The sequence below is a fragment of the Pipistrellus kuhlii genome, unplaced genomic scaffold (genome assembly GCF_014108245.1).
Source record: "Pipistrellus kuhlii isolate mPipKuh1 unplaced genomic scaffold, mPipKuh1.p scaffold_m20_p_14, whole genome shotgun sequence".
Lineage (NCBI taxonomy): Eukaryota > Metazoa > Chordata > Mammalia > Chiroptera > Vespertilionidae > Pipistrellus > Pipistrellus kuhlii.
Genome location: NW_023425449.1, coordinates 23,870,723 through 23,888,735, shown reverse-complemented (window position 1 = coordinate 23,888,735; position 18,013 = coordinate 23,870,723).

The following is an 18,013-nucleotide window of genomic DNA, read 5'->3' as shown; positions in this document are numbered from 1 at the left end:
CTTTCTCCTCCATCTTTGTTGGAGGATCCACTCAGACTCCTTGCTTCCAGGAAGAGGGAGAAGAGGTTCAAGAGTCCCAGGGAATCATCAGGACCATCAGATTTCTAATGAAAGAGGAGAATCAATGCCGAAACAGGTTTGGCTCAGTGGCTAGAGCGTTGGCCTTCGGACTGAAGGGTCCCTGGTTCGATTCCGGTCAAGGGCATATACCTTGGTTGCGGGCACATCCCCAGTGGGGGCATGCAAGAGGCAGTTGATCGAAGACTCTCATTGATGTTTCTAACTCTCTATCTCTCTCTCTTCTTCTCTGTAAAAAAATCAATAAAATATATTTAAAAAAAAAAAAAAAGAAAGAAAGAAAAAAAAAAGAAAGAAGAGAATCAAGCTATGACCATTTAACTGCTCCTCACAGGGAACCTTCTGACCCGGAGTCACTTTCACCGCCTTGGGAACAGGATCATTGAATGATGACTCCTCCATCAGGCCAAACTTATCCTGATCTAGCAATTCCACTTTTGTGTACGTTCCAAAAGAATCAAAAGCAGGGATTTGAACAGATACTTGAACACCCATGGTCACAGCAGCATTATTCACAATAGCCAAAAGGTGGAAACGACCCAAGTGTCTAGTGATAGACAAATAGATAAACAAATTGTGATATCTACACACAGTGGAATATTGTTCTGGCACATGCTATAACATGGATGAACCTTAGGAATTTGTGTTAAAAGGACAAATACTGTATAATTCCACTGCTATGAAGCACCTAGAACAGTGTTTTTCAACCTTTTTTGGGCAAAGGCATACTTGTTTCATGAAAAAAATCACGAGGCACACCACCATTAGAAAATGTTAAAAAATTTAACTCTGTGCCTATATTGACTATATATAAAGTAATTCTCTTGAATAGGAATCAAATAAACACAAAGAAAGTATTTTATAATTACTTTATTATGAAATATTAAGTAAACAAAATAGTGAAAAATTATAAAATTCTTGTCTTGTCTGCACCTACGGCACACCAGGCAACATCTGTGCCGCAGAACAGCGGTTGAAAAACGCTGACCTAGAAGACTCAAATGTATAGAGACTGAAAGTAGAATAGTGGTTACCAGGAGCTGGGAGGGAGCGGGGATTTTGTGTTTGCTGTGTGCAGTGTTTTAGTTGGGATGATGAAAAAGTTTTGAAGGTGGCGCATGGTGATAGTTGCACACTTGAAAATGTTAAGATCGTACCTTTTATGTTAAGTCTATTTTACCACAATTAAAAGAAAAACATTACAGAGCAGAGTATTGAGAAATAGGGCTTGGAGCTGAGAGACATTAATCAATAACAAGCATAATTGCCATACTGCTCTGTGATTCTGAGACTGGATGAGACTCTGCAAACAATGAGAATCGAAGACAAGAAAGTGGAAGTTAAGAAGATGGAGCTATCAACTCTGCCTTCCACAGGAAGCACTATATTTAAAAATGAAGAGGACCAGATAAAATTAGTTCTGCTATTCCCCTAGCTTTTCACCTTGACAAATCTCTACGTTTTTGGGTCTCCGTTTTCTCATCTGTAAAAGTAATAATTGAAAATATGTTCACAGTTCCTTCAGGCTATAAGGCTATCATTTTATGTAAACAAGACCACAAAACCATATAAAATATTTTAAAAATCGTGTACAATTCTGAAAACGTTGCTACTTCTTCCAAAATTCAGACTTCAGTTTCCAACCTTGACAGAGTAACTGGTACCAGCCCTAGCTTTCCTGCACTCAATATATTAAGCACATGTTTCCAAGCATTGGACAACAGGAAACAGAATGTGGTAATCCTAGAGAAAAGGGAAATACTCGAAATGAGCCCCAATTTAGCCTGGCTTCCAGCCCAGGGACAACTCGAACTGCAGCACAGGGAGCAGAGAGCTCTGAACTCTGTGACGTGTAGAAGCAGATACTGGAGTTCGGGTGAAGCAGCTGGAATTTATAGGGAAAGGGAGAAGGGATGGCAGACGTCTGAGTGGGTTTGCCCCATGGTCCTGGGCTGAAGGCTAGACTGCAACAGTGCAGAGAACATCCTAATGGGCCCTGCAGACAAGAGCAGTGGTAGGCTGAGAGCTCCACAGGGGTCCTCGGGTCACTCAGGCTGGGAGATGTTGGATTCCTACCACTCAGAGTGGAGAGACTTTGCTAGCACTGCAGGCATTCAACTCAGACCTGAGAAGGCCATGCTTTTGGAGTGAAGCGCATGCCCTGGAAAAGGGCATGTTCTTTAGGACTAAGGACAAAATGACTAAGAGACGGACAGAAATAAACCCATCTGGTAAGATCAAGAGAACCCACTAATAATTTAACTGCTTGCCAGAATAAAACTCAACATCCTTTAAAAGCAGATGGCATAATCTAACACTCCCATAGAGGAAGGGAGAGGGAGAGATAGAAACATCAATGATGAGAGAGAATCATCGGTCAGCTGCCACCACATGCCCCCCACTGGAGATCAAACCCACAACCCAGGCATGTGCCCTTAACCAGAATGAATCTGGGACCCTTCAGTCCACAGGCTGACCCTTTATCCCGGAGTCAAACTGGGTAAGGCAACAGTTTTATTTTTAATTTTTGAGGAATCTCCACACCAATCTTCATTCCCATCAACCGTACATGAGAGTTCCCTTTTCTGCACATCCATACCAACACTTATTGTTGCTGACTTACTGATAGCTATTCTGACACGTGAGAGGTGGTATCTCATTGTGGTTTTGATTTGCATTTCTCTGATGATTAGTGATGCTGAGCAACTTTTTATAGAGTATATCTATTGGCAATCAGTATGTCTTCCTTGGAGAACTATCTTATTGAGATTTCTACCCAGTTTTTAATTGGGATATTTGTTTTTCTGGTATTAAGTTGTCTGAGTTCTTTATACATTTTAGATATTAACCCCTTATTAGATGTATAATTGGTAAGTATCTTCTACTCAGTATGTTCTCTCTTTGTTTTGTTGATGGTTTCCTTTGCTGTGCAAAAGCTTTTTAGTTTGATGTAGTCCTATTTGTTCTTTTGTTTCCCTTACCCAAGAAGGTATATCAGAAAAATATTGCTAAGAGACATGTATGAGATTTTACTGTCTATGTTGTTTTCTAGGAATTTTATGGTTTTAAGTCTTACATTTAAATTTTTAATCCATTTTGAGTTGGTTTTTTTATATTGTGTAAGAAGGTGGTCTAGTTTTATTTTTTTTGCATGTATCTATCTCAAATTTCCCAACACCATTTATTTTTTTAAATTATTTTTACCCTTTTCATTTATTTATTTATTTATTTATTTATTTATTTATTTATTTATTGTACAGAGAGAAAGTGAGAGGGAAAGAGAGGTAGAAACATCGATGAGAGAGAAACATCAATCGGCTGCCTCCTGCATATCCCTACTGGGTATGTGCCTGCAACCAAGGTACATGCCCTTGGCTGGAATCGAACCTGGGACCCTTCAGTCTGCAGGCCAATGCTCTATCCACTGAGCCAAACCAGTCAGGGCTCAATGCCATTTATCGAATAGGCTGTCTTTACCCCTTTGTATATTTTTGCCGCCTTTGTCAAATGTTAATTGATCATGTAGACATGAGTCTATTTCTGGTTTCTCCATTCTGTTCCATTGAGCTATACAGAGTGGGGCAAATGTATATTTACAGTTGTAAGTACCCATACACAGAGTTTATTCTTATTGTTTATTAATCATATTTTAGAAATGTTATTGTTTGTATTCTTTTTTAAATATATTTTTATTGATTTCAGAAAGGAAGGGAGATGGAGAGAGAAATAGAAACCATCAATGACGAGAAAGAATCATTGATTGGCTGCCTCCTGCATGCCCCATACTGGGGATCAAGCCCACATCTGGGCATGTGCCCTGACCAGGAATCAAACCGTGACCTCCTGGTTCATAGGTTAATGCTCAACCACTGAGCCACGCTGGCTGGGCTGTTTGTATTATTTTTAATTTATAGTTTTACCCAGGCAAGTTTCCCTGGAATAAGAGTGCTCCCTCCCCAACTGTGATTCGGTCTTGAGAAGGTCCAAGGCCTTTCCAGGAAAGGATCGGACCAAACTCATCACACATCCACACACATACTTCAAGAACATGCCATCCCACAAAGTGCCCTAATATTTAAAGCCAGTGAAAACTTGTGATTACCAACACTGCTGGAGTCTGAGTGGAAAAACACCAAGCTTTTCTCAAAGAGCCACACCATTGTCTTGGGTCCAAAATGGAAAGTGCTCTTTCTCCCTCTTCCTGCTTCTGCCTCCCACAAGGCTGCTGCATGGATCTCTGCTGATCCAGACTTTCCTCTCCTTGGGGTGGGATGCTTCCTCACGCATTCAGTAAGAGGAAGAGGTGGACAGAGAGTGGAGGCGGCCACCGAACAGCAGGGCCCTCGAGGCGGGAGATTGTGTGAGCCGAAGCCAGAAGTCCCCTGAGGGAGGCGTGCGCAGGGGGAAAGAATGGAGGGGCCTGCGAGGCCTGCACAGATAAGCATCTCACATTCTCCCTCCTTTTCCTTGTTCCTCGGTGCAGCAGCAGGGGCTCGCCCACCCTGTGCCTTTTAACTGTCAAGGAGCCAATGCCAAGTGCTGGGCCAAGTCATCATCGATGACATGTGAGTTGTGTGTGTTCCAAATTGGCCTTCCTGCCTTTCTGCAAGAAAAACAAACTTGAGCTGGACCCCAACAAACATGACAGGAAAAATAACAACCCTTGTCGAGGGCTGATACCGAGAAAGGCTGGTCTCTCCACTCCAAGCCAGCCCCAGCGGGTCCCCATCTCTGGCTCCAGGGGGAGGTGCGGCAGGAATGCTGAAACTCGGGAGCATCCATGGTGGCACAGTGAATGGGGGGTGAGGGGCATCAGGTTGTTCCTTCTGAGGTCACCTGTGCAGGGCACTGCCAGAGGCCCTTTTCAGCTTCCACACTGACACCACAAGACTTAAACACTACAGCCTCAAGCCCATTTTACAGAGATTCCGGTACATGGCTTCAAGTAACACAGGGAGTGAGCAACAGAGCTACAGTATTTTTCGGACCATAAGACGCACTTTTTCCCCCCCAGAAGTGGGGGGGAAAAGTCCCTGCGTCTTATGGTCCAAATATAGCCTACACATATACTTAAAAAAAAAGTTTTTTTACTTGCCCGGCTCTGTGTGGTCTCTGTGTGCTTGCCCAGCTCTAAAATGGTTCTAAATGCTACTGTTTACTTTACAGGGTTGATTACATGTGTTTATGACTGTGATGTTGGGTTTTAATGCACATAAAATATTTTAGGACACTATTTGTTTCAGAATCTTTTTTTCTTCATTTCCCTTCTCTAAAAACTGGTGCGTCTTATGGTCCGGAGCGTCTAATGGTCCGAAAAATACGGTACATTAATTCTCAACAGTGTCATACTTCCTACTTTCATTTTTGCCTGTAAGAAAAATGAGAAGTCAGAATGCATGCTATTGATGAACCCATTTCCCTAGATAATATGTTACAAATCATTAATGCAAACTACTGGCATAAATAATTTAAAAAGAACGTGAAATTTATTGTTGTTGTTGTTGTTTCTAATAACACTTCTTCATCAAACTTGTAAACCTCCCCAAACCAGAATCTGTTCTATTTTTCACTGGTGCTTTCCACATGACTTGACATGGTCCACCTATGTTCACAGCCAAAGCAAGAAAGCAATCTACAATAAGTGGATGGATGGATGAATGAGAAAACCAAAATATAATACATGCATACAATGCAATATTATGCAGCCTTAAAAAGGAAAGAAATTCTGACACGTGCTATGATGTGAGTAAAACTTTATGGACATTATGCTCAGTAAAATAGTCACACACACACAAATACTGTTATGATTTCACTTAAATGAAGTACCTAGATATCACATTCATACAGACAGAAAAGAGAAGCATGTTGCCCTGGGGCTGGGGGAGGGAGAATGGGGAGTCTGTGTTTAAAGGTACAGAGGTTTAGTTTTGGGAGATAAAAATGTTCTGGTGATGGATGGTGATTATGGTTGCACAACAATGTGAATATACCTAATGCTACTGAACTGCGCATTTAAGAATGATAAAGATTGCCGAAACTGGTTTGGCTCAATGGATAGAGTGTCGGCTTGGGGACTGAAGGGTCCCAGGTTCAATTCCCATCAAAGGCATGTACCTTGCTTGCGGGCACATCCCCAGTAGGGGGTGTGGAAGAGGCAGCTGATCAATTTTTCTCTCTCATCGATGTTTCTAACTTTCTATCCCTTTCTCTTCCTCTCTGTGAAAACTCAATAAAATATCTTTAAAAAAAAAAAAAAGAATGATAAAGATGAAAAATTCTGTTATGTGTAGTTTACCGCAGTTCTTTTAAAGGATAAATATTGAAGCATCTAATAGATATATATTCAGCCCTGACTAAAGGAGAGAAAATACTAAATTATGCAGAAGTCTTTCCTAGTGTGTGCACTCTAGGTTTAACTAACAACAATGGCTATATTCAAACTATTATTATCATTAGCCTGAGCTTTAAAGTGAATATAGAACAATTGCATTAGGAGTTTTGCAGATCTATTTTTCTAAAGATTTTAGAGCTTTCCTAAGAGACTATTCATAGGATGACACAGTCAGCCATTAACTCTTAAGGTTTGATGTAAAAAAAACAGAACAAAAACTTATTTTGCCTATCCACACTGCACCTAGTAGCTTTTCAGAAAAAAATGAAAATTCTTTTAGTTGTGTTCTTTTATATCTTAAAAAATTCTTCTAAACACAAACTCTTCCATTCCTTGAACTCTTTTTAGAAAGCAGGTATAACTTCAATTCCAAAAAAATGACAGGGACATTACAAAAAAAGGAAAATTATGGAGCCTTCTTACTCAGAACTTTCCAAACCAAATAACAATACACTCATTCTAGAAGTACTTTGCACTTAATTAAGTATATTCCAAGAATGCAAGATTGGTTTAGTATTTCAAAAGCAATTAGCCAACCAATTCATCACTAAATTATTTAATTTTAAAATTAACAGAATAAAGGAGTAAAATCATATGAACATCTCAGTACATGCAGAAAAAAGCAGTTGATAAAATTCAACGTCTATTCCTTTTCTTTAAAAAAAATAGCAATTTGACATTTATATACCTTTTCTTTCAAGTGAAAATTTTTTTGTTTTTTGTTTGCGTGTTTTGGGTAGAAAGTGGAAGGGAGAAGGAGAGAGTGAAACTTCTATGAAAGAGAAAAACTGTTGGCACATCCTCTGCTGAGGATTGAGCCTGCAACCTGGGCATATGTCCAAACCAGGAATCTAACTGGGTGACCTTGTGGTGCGTGGGACGGTGCACAACAGAGCCACACTGGCCGGGGCTCAACTCTATTCTTGATAAAAACTCTTAGCAAACCAAAAATAGGGAAGAACTTCTTTTACCAACCAAAGGGTATTTATAAAAAACCTACAACAAATATCATAGGTAAAAGTGAAATATTGAACGCTTAACTCGGGATTGGAATGAGATCTGGCTACCTGCTATCACTACTTCTGCTGTAATGGTGGTCTAACCTGGATGGCAAAGCAAGAAGAAAAAATAAGTAAAATTTATATGAGGTAGAAAGTAAGAAATACAAATGTTATTTACAAATAATGATTTCGTGTGATGAAAACCCAAAGGGATTTACATATACATTTTAGAATTAATAAATTCAGTTAATACTGATATAGATACAAATGAAATAATAGGACTACAGAGATACACTTCCCCAAAAATAGTTTTGTGGGGTGTTGTTGTTTTTTTAAGGAGATTCTTCTTTTTTATTCATATGTATATATTTTTTTATTGATTTCAGAGCGGAAGGGAGAAAGAGAGAGAGATAGAAACATCAATGATGAGAATCATTGGCTGTCTCCTGCACACCCCCTACTGGGGATTGAGCCTGCAACCCAGCATGTGCCCTGACCAGGAATCAAACTGTGACCTCCTGGTTCATAGGTCAACATTCAACTACTGAGCCATGCCAGCCAGGCTATTATTTTGTGTTTTAGAAGGGGAAGTAATGATACAAGTTTTCAAGATTTTGATAAACTCTTCCTTGAGTGAACCCTTATACATTGGTATATAGCTCTTTGCATACTTCTTTCTTCGTCACAGAAAATGTTAAAATAAAAAATAAAAAAATAAAATAAAATAAAAGACATGTACTCAAGGATTAAGAATTAGTAAAATTAGTAGTTTTTACTACTTCCTCACATTCTCAAATGAAACTGTTATCTTTTCTGCCTGAGCATAGCTCTGAAGCCATGAACAATGACTCACACTGACGTTTGGAGCCATTGACTTGAGACAGCCTAAGAAACTAGTAGTTGTGCCTACCATGACTTTTGCCACATTAGTGCAAATGGCAGCAAGGTGCAAAGGGTGAATATGTCTTAGTGTTATTATGAAAATAGTTTCTACACTATGGACTCCCTGAAAGTGTTTCAGGACCTCAGGATCTATGGACCACTCTCTAAGAACTACTGATCTACCAAATTTGAACAAAGCCTTTGACCCAGCTAGTGTATTCCTAGGACTTTACCCAACAAATGCACCTTGATGCAACAGAGGTGAATTGAGAAATGTGCAAGAATATTTACAGAAGTACCATTCATAATAGTCAAGATGAGAAACAACTTAAAATGTAAATAAAAATAGAATAAATAATAAATTGTAGAATATCCATACAATAGAATACTATAATGAAAATAAATAAATGTTTCAAAGCTACCTGCAAAATATGAATTGAATAAGTTAAGAAATGTTCAAAGAACCATTTCACACAACAGAAAAAAGCTTGGAAGTAACACAAATGTCCATCAAAGAAAACATGCATGAAGAGTAATGTAGTGTGTTTATACAAAGGAATATTATACAGGAGCCAAAATAAATAAACTACAGGAGACATCAATATGGAAGAAACTTAGCAATATAATGGATGAAGAAAATAAGTTCCCAGTAATTACATAAAGCATGATACTCTTTTTGAAAGTTACAAAAAAAATACAAATTTAAAAAATATCCTACATAATAAAAGGCTAATATGCAAATTGACTGAATGGCAGAAGGGTCAGTCACTATGATGCGCACTGACCACCAGGGGGAAATGCTCACTACAGGAGCTGCCCCCTGGTGGTCAGTGTGCTCCCACAGGGGGAGTGCTGCTCAGCCAGAAACCGGGCTTACAGCTGGCGAGCACAGCAGCAGTGGTGGGAGCCTCTCCTGCCTCCATGGCAACACTAAGGGTGTCTAACTGCTGGCTTAGGCTCACTCCCCACAGGAGCTGTCAGTCAGACATCCCCCAAGCGCTCTCCCAGACTGCGAGAGAGCTTAGGCCAGGCTGAGGGACCACCTCCCAAGTGCATGAATTTCATGCACCAGGCCTCTATATCATTATACAAGAGAATGAATAACATAAGATTTCGGTAAACTATGCTGTTATGAACATAGGGGTGCATATATCCTTTCTGATTGGTGTTTCTAGTTTCTTGGGATATATTCCTAGGAGTGGGATCACTGGGTCAAATGGGAGTTCCATTATTAGTTTTTTGAGGAAATTCCATACTGTTCTCCATAGTGGCTGCGCCAATCTGCATTCCCACCAGCAGAGAACGAGGGTTTCTTTTTCTCCGCATCCTTGCCAGCACTTGTCATTTGTTGATTTGTTGTAAAATATAATATTGAAGAGGAAAAAAACAATAGAGACAAATATCCCATAATTAAAGAATTATTAAGACCCCATAATTTGCCAAAGAGGAAATGTAAATGGAAAAATAGCACACATCTAGAAACCCTTTAGTAATATTTAAAAACAATGAAGAAAAAGAAAATTCTAAAATGTGTATGGAAAAATTATCAAACAAGAAGAGCCAAAAGAGTTTAAAAATAGAGTGGTGGGGTGTATTTGTCCTACCAGATGCCCAAGCACATCATAAAGCAGGCATGCTTGAAACACTGGGTTATCTGTGTGAATAGACAGTGGCACAGACTAGAAATTATAGACATCAACTTGTATACATAAAGAACTTAATATATTGCAGAAGTCACTTTAACAAATCAAGGCTTATGAAGGTTATTGGTTTTGGATAGTGGGATAACCAGTGGGAGGAGTTATGTCCTGTATTATTAGTTTGCTAGGGTTGCCATAATAAAGTACCACAAACTGAATGGCTTAAACAACAGCAATTTATTTTCTCATATTCTGGAGGCTGGAAGTCCAAAATCAAGGTGTTGGCAAAGCCATGCTCCCTCTGAAGGCTCTAGGGAAGGATCTATTTCTGCTCTCTCTCTCCTATCTTCTGGTAGTTCCTTGGCTTGTGGCACCAAAATTCCAGTCTTCACATGACATTCTCCTTGCATGTATGATCATGTGTGTGTGCATGCATGTGTGTGTCTACATTTCCATTTGTTATAAAGACACCAGTCATATTGGATTAGGAGCCTTTCCTACTCCAGTATGATCTCATCTTCACTAATTACATCTGCAACAATCCTATTCCCAAATAAGGTCAGATTCTGAGGTATTGGGGTTAGGATTTCAGCATATGAATTTCAGGGGCACACAATTCTCCCTGTAACATATCTCTACCTTAGCTTTTACACCAAAATAAGTTACTCAAAGATAAAATTCTGAAAAAAAGAAAAAGTACAAAAAAAGCAATGGGATAATTGTTGTTGAAAACCCCTTAAATGAGGATGATCAAGTTAAATATAACAATTAAATTCAATTCAATTATCACAAAAGCCAGAGCCATAAAAACAAACAAAAATGCATTGAAATAATTGTGCTATTTTTTAAATGTTACATGACGGGAACCCTATAAATAAAAAACAAATGATAAACCAAGAAAAGGATATTTTGCAATTTATATGGAAAAATAAGTGTATCTCCTCTAACTCAGAAAAAGAACACCAATAAAATGGAAAAGCAAGCAAAGATACCAAAAGAACAACCAAACTGTCAAAAAAGCACAGAGACTTATTTTTCTGTGACAAACTGGCTCTGAAGACAAATCCCAAATATTAACATGCTTTGAGCAGAGGACCCACACACACAGAACAATCCCCTAAGGGGATCAACCAAAGAAGACAATGGTCTTACTGAGATATAAACACGAAAAGCAAAGCTCAAAAGAAAAGAACTCCATTTAGTACAAAGAAATACTGTCATATTTTTTCACCTCCAAAAAGTTGTTTAAATTCTCTAAATGAGTTAAGATGTCAATATATGAAATGCAGATAACATTACTTACTTTACTGAACCTTGCAGTTATTAAAGGTGATTGTGCAAAGATTTGGGAAAATAAATGGCACACTTAGTAATTTTACAATAAATATTCATTACGTAAAGCCCTCAGAACAGTGCCTGATGCTATAGTTAGTACATACCAAAAAAATTAGCCATTACTTTCATAATCATTATTATTATAATATTATCTCTTCCCGATATGTTTTCTTCTAGAGCTTGGCTATTTGAAATACAAAGTTTTCCTGGTGTAATGAAAAGTGATCTCAATAGATGGCTCTCTGGCACTTTCACTTTCTCAAGGGAAACTCATTTGCCCTGTTAGAGGGTAGACTCCAAGGTTTGTCCATGCCTAGCAGAACTTGAATTAAAGAGTCCCAAACTAGAGCAAGTTGTACATAAACTTTCATCTCCCCTACATCTGAAGCCAGGCCAACTATTTCTTGGGATTATTTATAATAACTCACTTTTAATGATAACAGAAAGCACAAGTTACCATAAATTATTTTCAGTCCATAAAACATGTACTCAGTACCCACAGATAAATGCTTTTAAGTGGCCTGAAAGGAGGAAGAGGAGACTTTTCCAGGATCCATACTTCGTGATCTTAATAATCTCTTATTCTGGATGCACATCTTGTGCCCAGATAGTGATTGGAGAGTATAAACCCAGATAGTGATTGGAGAGTACAATCTGCCCAGGTTATCATGTGGTGCTGCATAGTCATACGTGTACTGAGACAGCCAAAATAGCATCAATTAGCTTGGTAGATAAAAAATCAGGAGGAAGAAAGTAAGAGTCGACCCTATTTTGTGAAACAAGATCCTTTAAGGACAGCAGAAACTGTCGGCCTCAAGACCTTAATTTCTATTCATTTATTTTAAAGTTAGTTTTATTTTATTTTATTTTATTTTGTTTTTGTTTTATTTTATTAATCCTCACCTGAGGACATGCTTAGAGAGAGGAAGGGAGGAAGAGGGAAACATAGATGGCTGCCTTGCTCACATTCCCCGAATCAGCAACATTTTGGTGCACAGAACAGCACTCAACCAACTGAGCCTCTCCAGGCTGTCTTGCAACCTTTAAAGCACATGTGTCAAACACAAGGCCCGCGGGCCAAATCCGTCCCGCCAGGCCTTGCAATGTGGCCCGCACCGCGCTGTCATCACTGCACTCCGCTGCGTTTCCATCACAATGACAGTTTATGACTGTTCAGTAAACCATTCGGCCCGAGATTTAGGCTGGATTTTAGATTTTGGCCCCTTCTCTGATTGAGTTCGACACCCCTACAGTTTAAAGACTTCCCTCAGGTGGGTCAATTTCCTTTAGAGATGAGGGTAAGACCACTGCCGTTGGAAATATTCTGAACCTGGTGCCAGGGAAAGACTGAGCATTATCTTGATGACCCTGCACAATACTGTGAGGGAAACTGGCTGCAAAAGCCTACTTCACACCACCTTCTCTCACTTTCTGCCCATTGACAAATCTCTCCCAATATTTTACAAAGAAAAAATGCACAGCAAATGTCCACATAATGGCACCTTCTTCATATTGCGTGCGAACTCGGCTGTGCCACTGTTGAATTTTTCTCAAGATTTTTTTTCTTCCCCTCTCAAACTGCTTTCTTGGCCAGGTTTGATAATAGTTTTGTAAGTAATGAGGACATAATTACCTACAATAATGAAAATCTACAGAAATTTCAAAATTTTTTTTATTTTCCCCTTAGACATACTTAGTATATCCCTCCCCAGGCAGATCATTCTGAGTGTGCAAGCATGTGTGCACATATCACAGACAATTACCATGTTAAAAAATACTCAATTTACTCCCCACACCCACCAAATAAACCAACAACAAAATACTTTGTCCAGTGGGATATAGCATGTTACATGAAGAAATAGACAACACTCAACCCCTCAGGCTCATAGCTCTACTATTTATAATATGTACTTAAAAATTAGAAATAAATATAATTTTTATATCAAAGCTAAAATTAAAGATATTGATTAGTCAAACTAAAATGAAGTGCTTATACAACAAAATTTGAGATTCTAGACTTTGATATGTTCTGAAAATTATAAATCAAGGCCTTGTGAATTCTACACATTGTCAAAAAAAGCAGCTATTTGTCTAAGAAATCCAGGCAAATCTGCAGGGAAAATAAACAAACTTCAGGAGAATTGTTCCAAATATAACTCTATAAAAACACAGAAGGAAATAGATTTAGAATCCCCCAGTTGAAAATGTGGTAAAATTGGTAGGGACACAGGGAACTCACAGCCCCTAGGAAGAAACCAATAGGCCAGCCAATGCCAGGTGAGCCCTGAAATGAGGAAGCCAGGAGCATGTCCTAAGCCACCTTTTCCAAGTCAAGTATCCAATGGCCCAACTTAATGTACCTTTGCAGTGATCAGTTCATTGTGCCTAATAATTTGGATACCACCATTGAGAGCCTACTGATTAGCCTCTGAAGTATTGTAGGTTTCAAATACAATAAAAAGTCAAATTATGATTTCCTGGCCATGAACATCAATAAAGAAAGTCACTGAATAGTTCACTCAGAGGAAAAAGTCGGGGGATGAAAGGGAAGGTGTGGTGGTTTGGGAAATAAAAACCAGCACTCTAAATAAGGCAGAGGCCACAGTAAAAGATTGGTTAAAACACAGGCCCCATTGCCAAGAAAAAGTCTGGGTTTAGCCTCAATTAGTGTCAGTTGGTTAAAATCAGTTCTGATGAAATACAATATTTAGTTTTTTGGTATCTCCTAGGTCAGTGGTCAGCAAACTCATTAGACAACAGAGCGAAATATCAATAGTACAAAGATTGAAATTTCTTTTGAGAGCCAAATTTTTTAAAACTTCTTCTTTTAAAAAAAAATATTTTATTGATTTTGTACAGATAAGAAGAGGGATAGAGAGTTAGAAATATCGATGAGAGAGAGTCATTGATCAGCTGCCTCTTGCACACCCCCTACTGGGGATATGCCCGCAACCAAGGTACATGCCCTTGACTGGAATCGAACCCAGGACCTTTCAGTCCCCAAGCTGATGCTCTATCCATTGAGCCAAACCGGTTTCTGCGAAACTTAAACTTCTTCTAATGCCACTTCTTCAAAATAGACTCGCCCAGGCTGAGGTATTTTGTGGAAGAGCCACCCTCAAGGGGCCAAAGAGCCGCAGTTTGCTGAACACGGTCTAGGCAAGTGCTGATAGGAATGGAAAGTTTTCTTTATGTATAAGTCATAACAACCACATGCAATATAGCACATATGAGAATATCCAGAACACACACACATGTTACAGTAGTGAGTTTAAGTGAAGGGAATGTAATAGCTTTTAATTTTGTTTTTGCTCTTCTTCCCAATTTTTTTTTACACTGATCACCACATGCTGTTTATGTTGCAATAAAAAGTTATTGTGAATTGGTGCAATGCAGATAGCTCACTGTTCTCTCCCCCAAGGATCTAAAGTTGAAGCTTGCTCTCAGATTTTATTGGCTTCCAGACAGACAGAAATGACAGTTTGGCTTCTGAGGTCTGTGGATTTTTGCCTCAACTCCATGACTCTAGCCTCACTGCATGACAGCCACAAATGAGGCAGATCTGAAGTGATTACGGAGCACTAAGAATGATTTGGGAACAATTCCAGTTCTCCACACCACCCACATGAATACCTGGAAGCTCAGTGTTACTGTGGTGCAGCTCTGGGCCCACGCGAGCTGGCTGCTCCTTGGGAACAGAGAGGGAGCTGACCCTCAACATGAGGAATTAAAGACCGAGCACAGTACAAAGCTTCCTTACCATCCGGGTCAAAAACTAGATTTCATGACAGGGAGACACAACTCCCAGTAATTTATCTTTTCTTTATCCTGTAACTGGCATTTCAAGTCTATTCCCTGATTGTATCCATAATTGCTGGGTGGAGGTTTTTACTGTGTGTGTGTGTGTGTGTGTGTGTGTGTGTGTGTGTGTGTGTGTTTTAATGCAGTGGAATGTCTTTTCTAAACCAAATCAGACCTGTAATTTGCAAATCCCTAGAGACCAAGCAGGATGGTAAGGGCAGACCCCAGATTTATCAAGAATAAAGAGGGAGCAAAGTTCAAAGATTTGGGAAAATCTAAATAGGAACTACCGGATGGTATTAACTTAAGTAAACCAAATGTAGAGTTAAATAGGCCTGCTGGTGTGAAAGGTGACATCATTACTCAACTTCAGCCTCCCAAAACAATGAAGAAATGTGAAGAAAATTACCTACCAGCATAAATCATTCCAACCCAACCCAAATCCCTGGGAGGACTAAGGAATTACCTACTTGTACAATCAAAGATAGATGAGTCCGTCCCCCGCCCCTCGCGGCTCTTTGCCGGAGTAGCAAAGATTAACCTGGCCTTACCGCAGGAATTCAGGCAATGATAAAGGGCAGAGAGGGCAGGAGTCCAGAACAGTCCAAATGTCCCACTACCAGAATGTTTTTGTTGAATTAAATATTCTGTTATTTTAAGAATATAAAGTGGAATACAAAAATTGATATCCTTTCATGCCAATCGTGATTTTTTAAAAAGTTATACACGGCCAAATAAGTTTTTCCTCATAATTTCTAACAAAAATGTATCTTCTCCCTTAACTTATCAAAATCATTTTTAAAGGTTGTTCCAATTTCTTACAATAAAAGTTATAAATATATATGTACATACATATAAAGTTATAAACTTGGATGATAAGAATTTCTATAATTTTTATCCATTTCCATAAAAATGTCTAATAAAGGGTAAATTAATCACTTTGGTTGCAACTCTAATAATTTTTTCTTTAGAATTTTCAGATCATAAAGAGACCAAGCACCAACTAAACAAACTTATAAAGATTTGACTTGCCCTGGCCAGTTTGGCTCAGTGGTTGAAGCACTGGCCTGCAGACTAAGGGGTCGTAGGTTTGATTCTGGTCACAGGCTCATTCCTCAGTTGCAGGGATCGATTTCTCAACCCCCTTCCCCTGGTGGGGCATGTGCAGGAGGCAAGCCAGTTAGATATTATTATTTCTAATTTCTTAGTTTGTGGCTTTTGACTACCTACACAATCAACATATGACAGAGATACACCATATGCATGTGTCTCAGATAGTACAATGACTCAGCACATACCTACACAGAGTGGTCAGATTATTATGATCTCTGAATGAATAAAATTTGGCCACTCGGGGTGTGTGTGTGTGTGTGTGTGTGTGTGTGTGTGTGTGTGTGTGTTTTAGAGGTCTGGTGCATGAATTCGTACACGGGTGGGGTCCGGCCAGCCTGGCCAGGGGGAGGGGACATGGGCAGTTGGCCAGCCTGCCTGCTGGTTGAACTCCTGGTCAAGGGGACAATTTGCATATTAGACTTTTATTGTATAGGATATACACGGAGTGGCCAGATTATTATGTGTTTTAGAGATCATAATAATCTGGCCACTCAGTGTACAACCAGAAATCTGCATTCCATGGATCAGCATAAAATGTTTATCCTCCAAATTATTCCAAAATACATATGGATTCAATAAGGTTTACTTATGAAATTTTGTATTTTGCTTTGCCTTTTTTATTCTTTTATTTAAAACAAAACAAAACTTGAAGACCTAAAATTCTTCTTGCTTTTAAATATTGGTAATGGTAAATGGCAGCTGAGACTGGCTTTGAAAATACAGAAGAAAATTTTAACAATTATGGAGATAAAATACATGTGATAAAGTATTGTAATTCTGGGAATTAAAAATGGTTTTAAAAATTAAAGGCTTAAGTGACCATAAGGTTTGTGTTACTCTCTACTACTAAAAGAGATTCACTCACTCTTTCCAAAGCTATTTGTAGAGAAAAATAATCGTTTTTATAAAAATTCAAGCAAAAGAGAACTTTTAAAATAAAATGTCTATCCTGCCATCTCCTCTCTCGACCAGCAATAACTTTTAATAGTATTCTGACACCTTGAAGTTTCTTTTAGAAACCACATCAAATCTACCACCTTGCTTATAAAAATCCAAGATACCATGTAATCACTTCAGCCCATTTAGAGTACAAGGCACAGAGGTTGATATTGCAGTCTAATTTCTAGGCAGTGGTTTGAATGGAAGATAGCAGCTCTCGTGTGAGCCATGCTGCCCTCAAGGTCCTTAGGGCACCTGGCACGCTCACTTCCCATTAACAATAGCAGGTCATGGTCACTGCTGCTGTCTCAAGAACTTCATCCCCTCCACACCCTCCTCTCAGCCTGCTTCCCAGCCTTTACTGGAAACTGGCTGACTCCCTCTCCATGACAGCCATGAATGTCCTCAGCTTAGGAGCTCACTTGCAATGCAAACCCTTCATTCATGACAGCGACACTGACACATCATGAGAATCGGACTCAGTTTTCAGAGCTCAAACTGGTTCAGGAGGAAGAGAATTCTCCCGTAAATGAGACCTGGGAAGTCATTTCCACTGTGCACTTTGCTGAGCACTGGGAGTAATGGTTGGGTGGGCACTATTATTGAGAGCTTTTTCCTTGGTGGAGACACTTCATTTTAAGGAAACAGAGCATAAAATGAGCACTGGTTTGAAGTTAGACCGAATTAAGTTGAGTCTTAACTTGTGATATACACATATACATATGCAAATGTAATAAAATTAAAGTATTTTATAATGTTTATGTAATATAATTTAATGTTTATGTAAATTTAAAAAATAAACAGTGCATTATGGATCCATTTGAAACCTCACC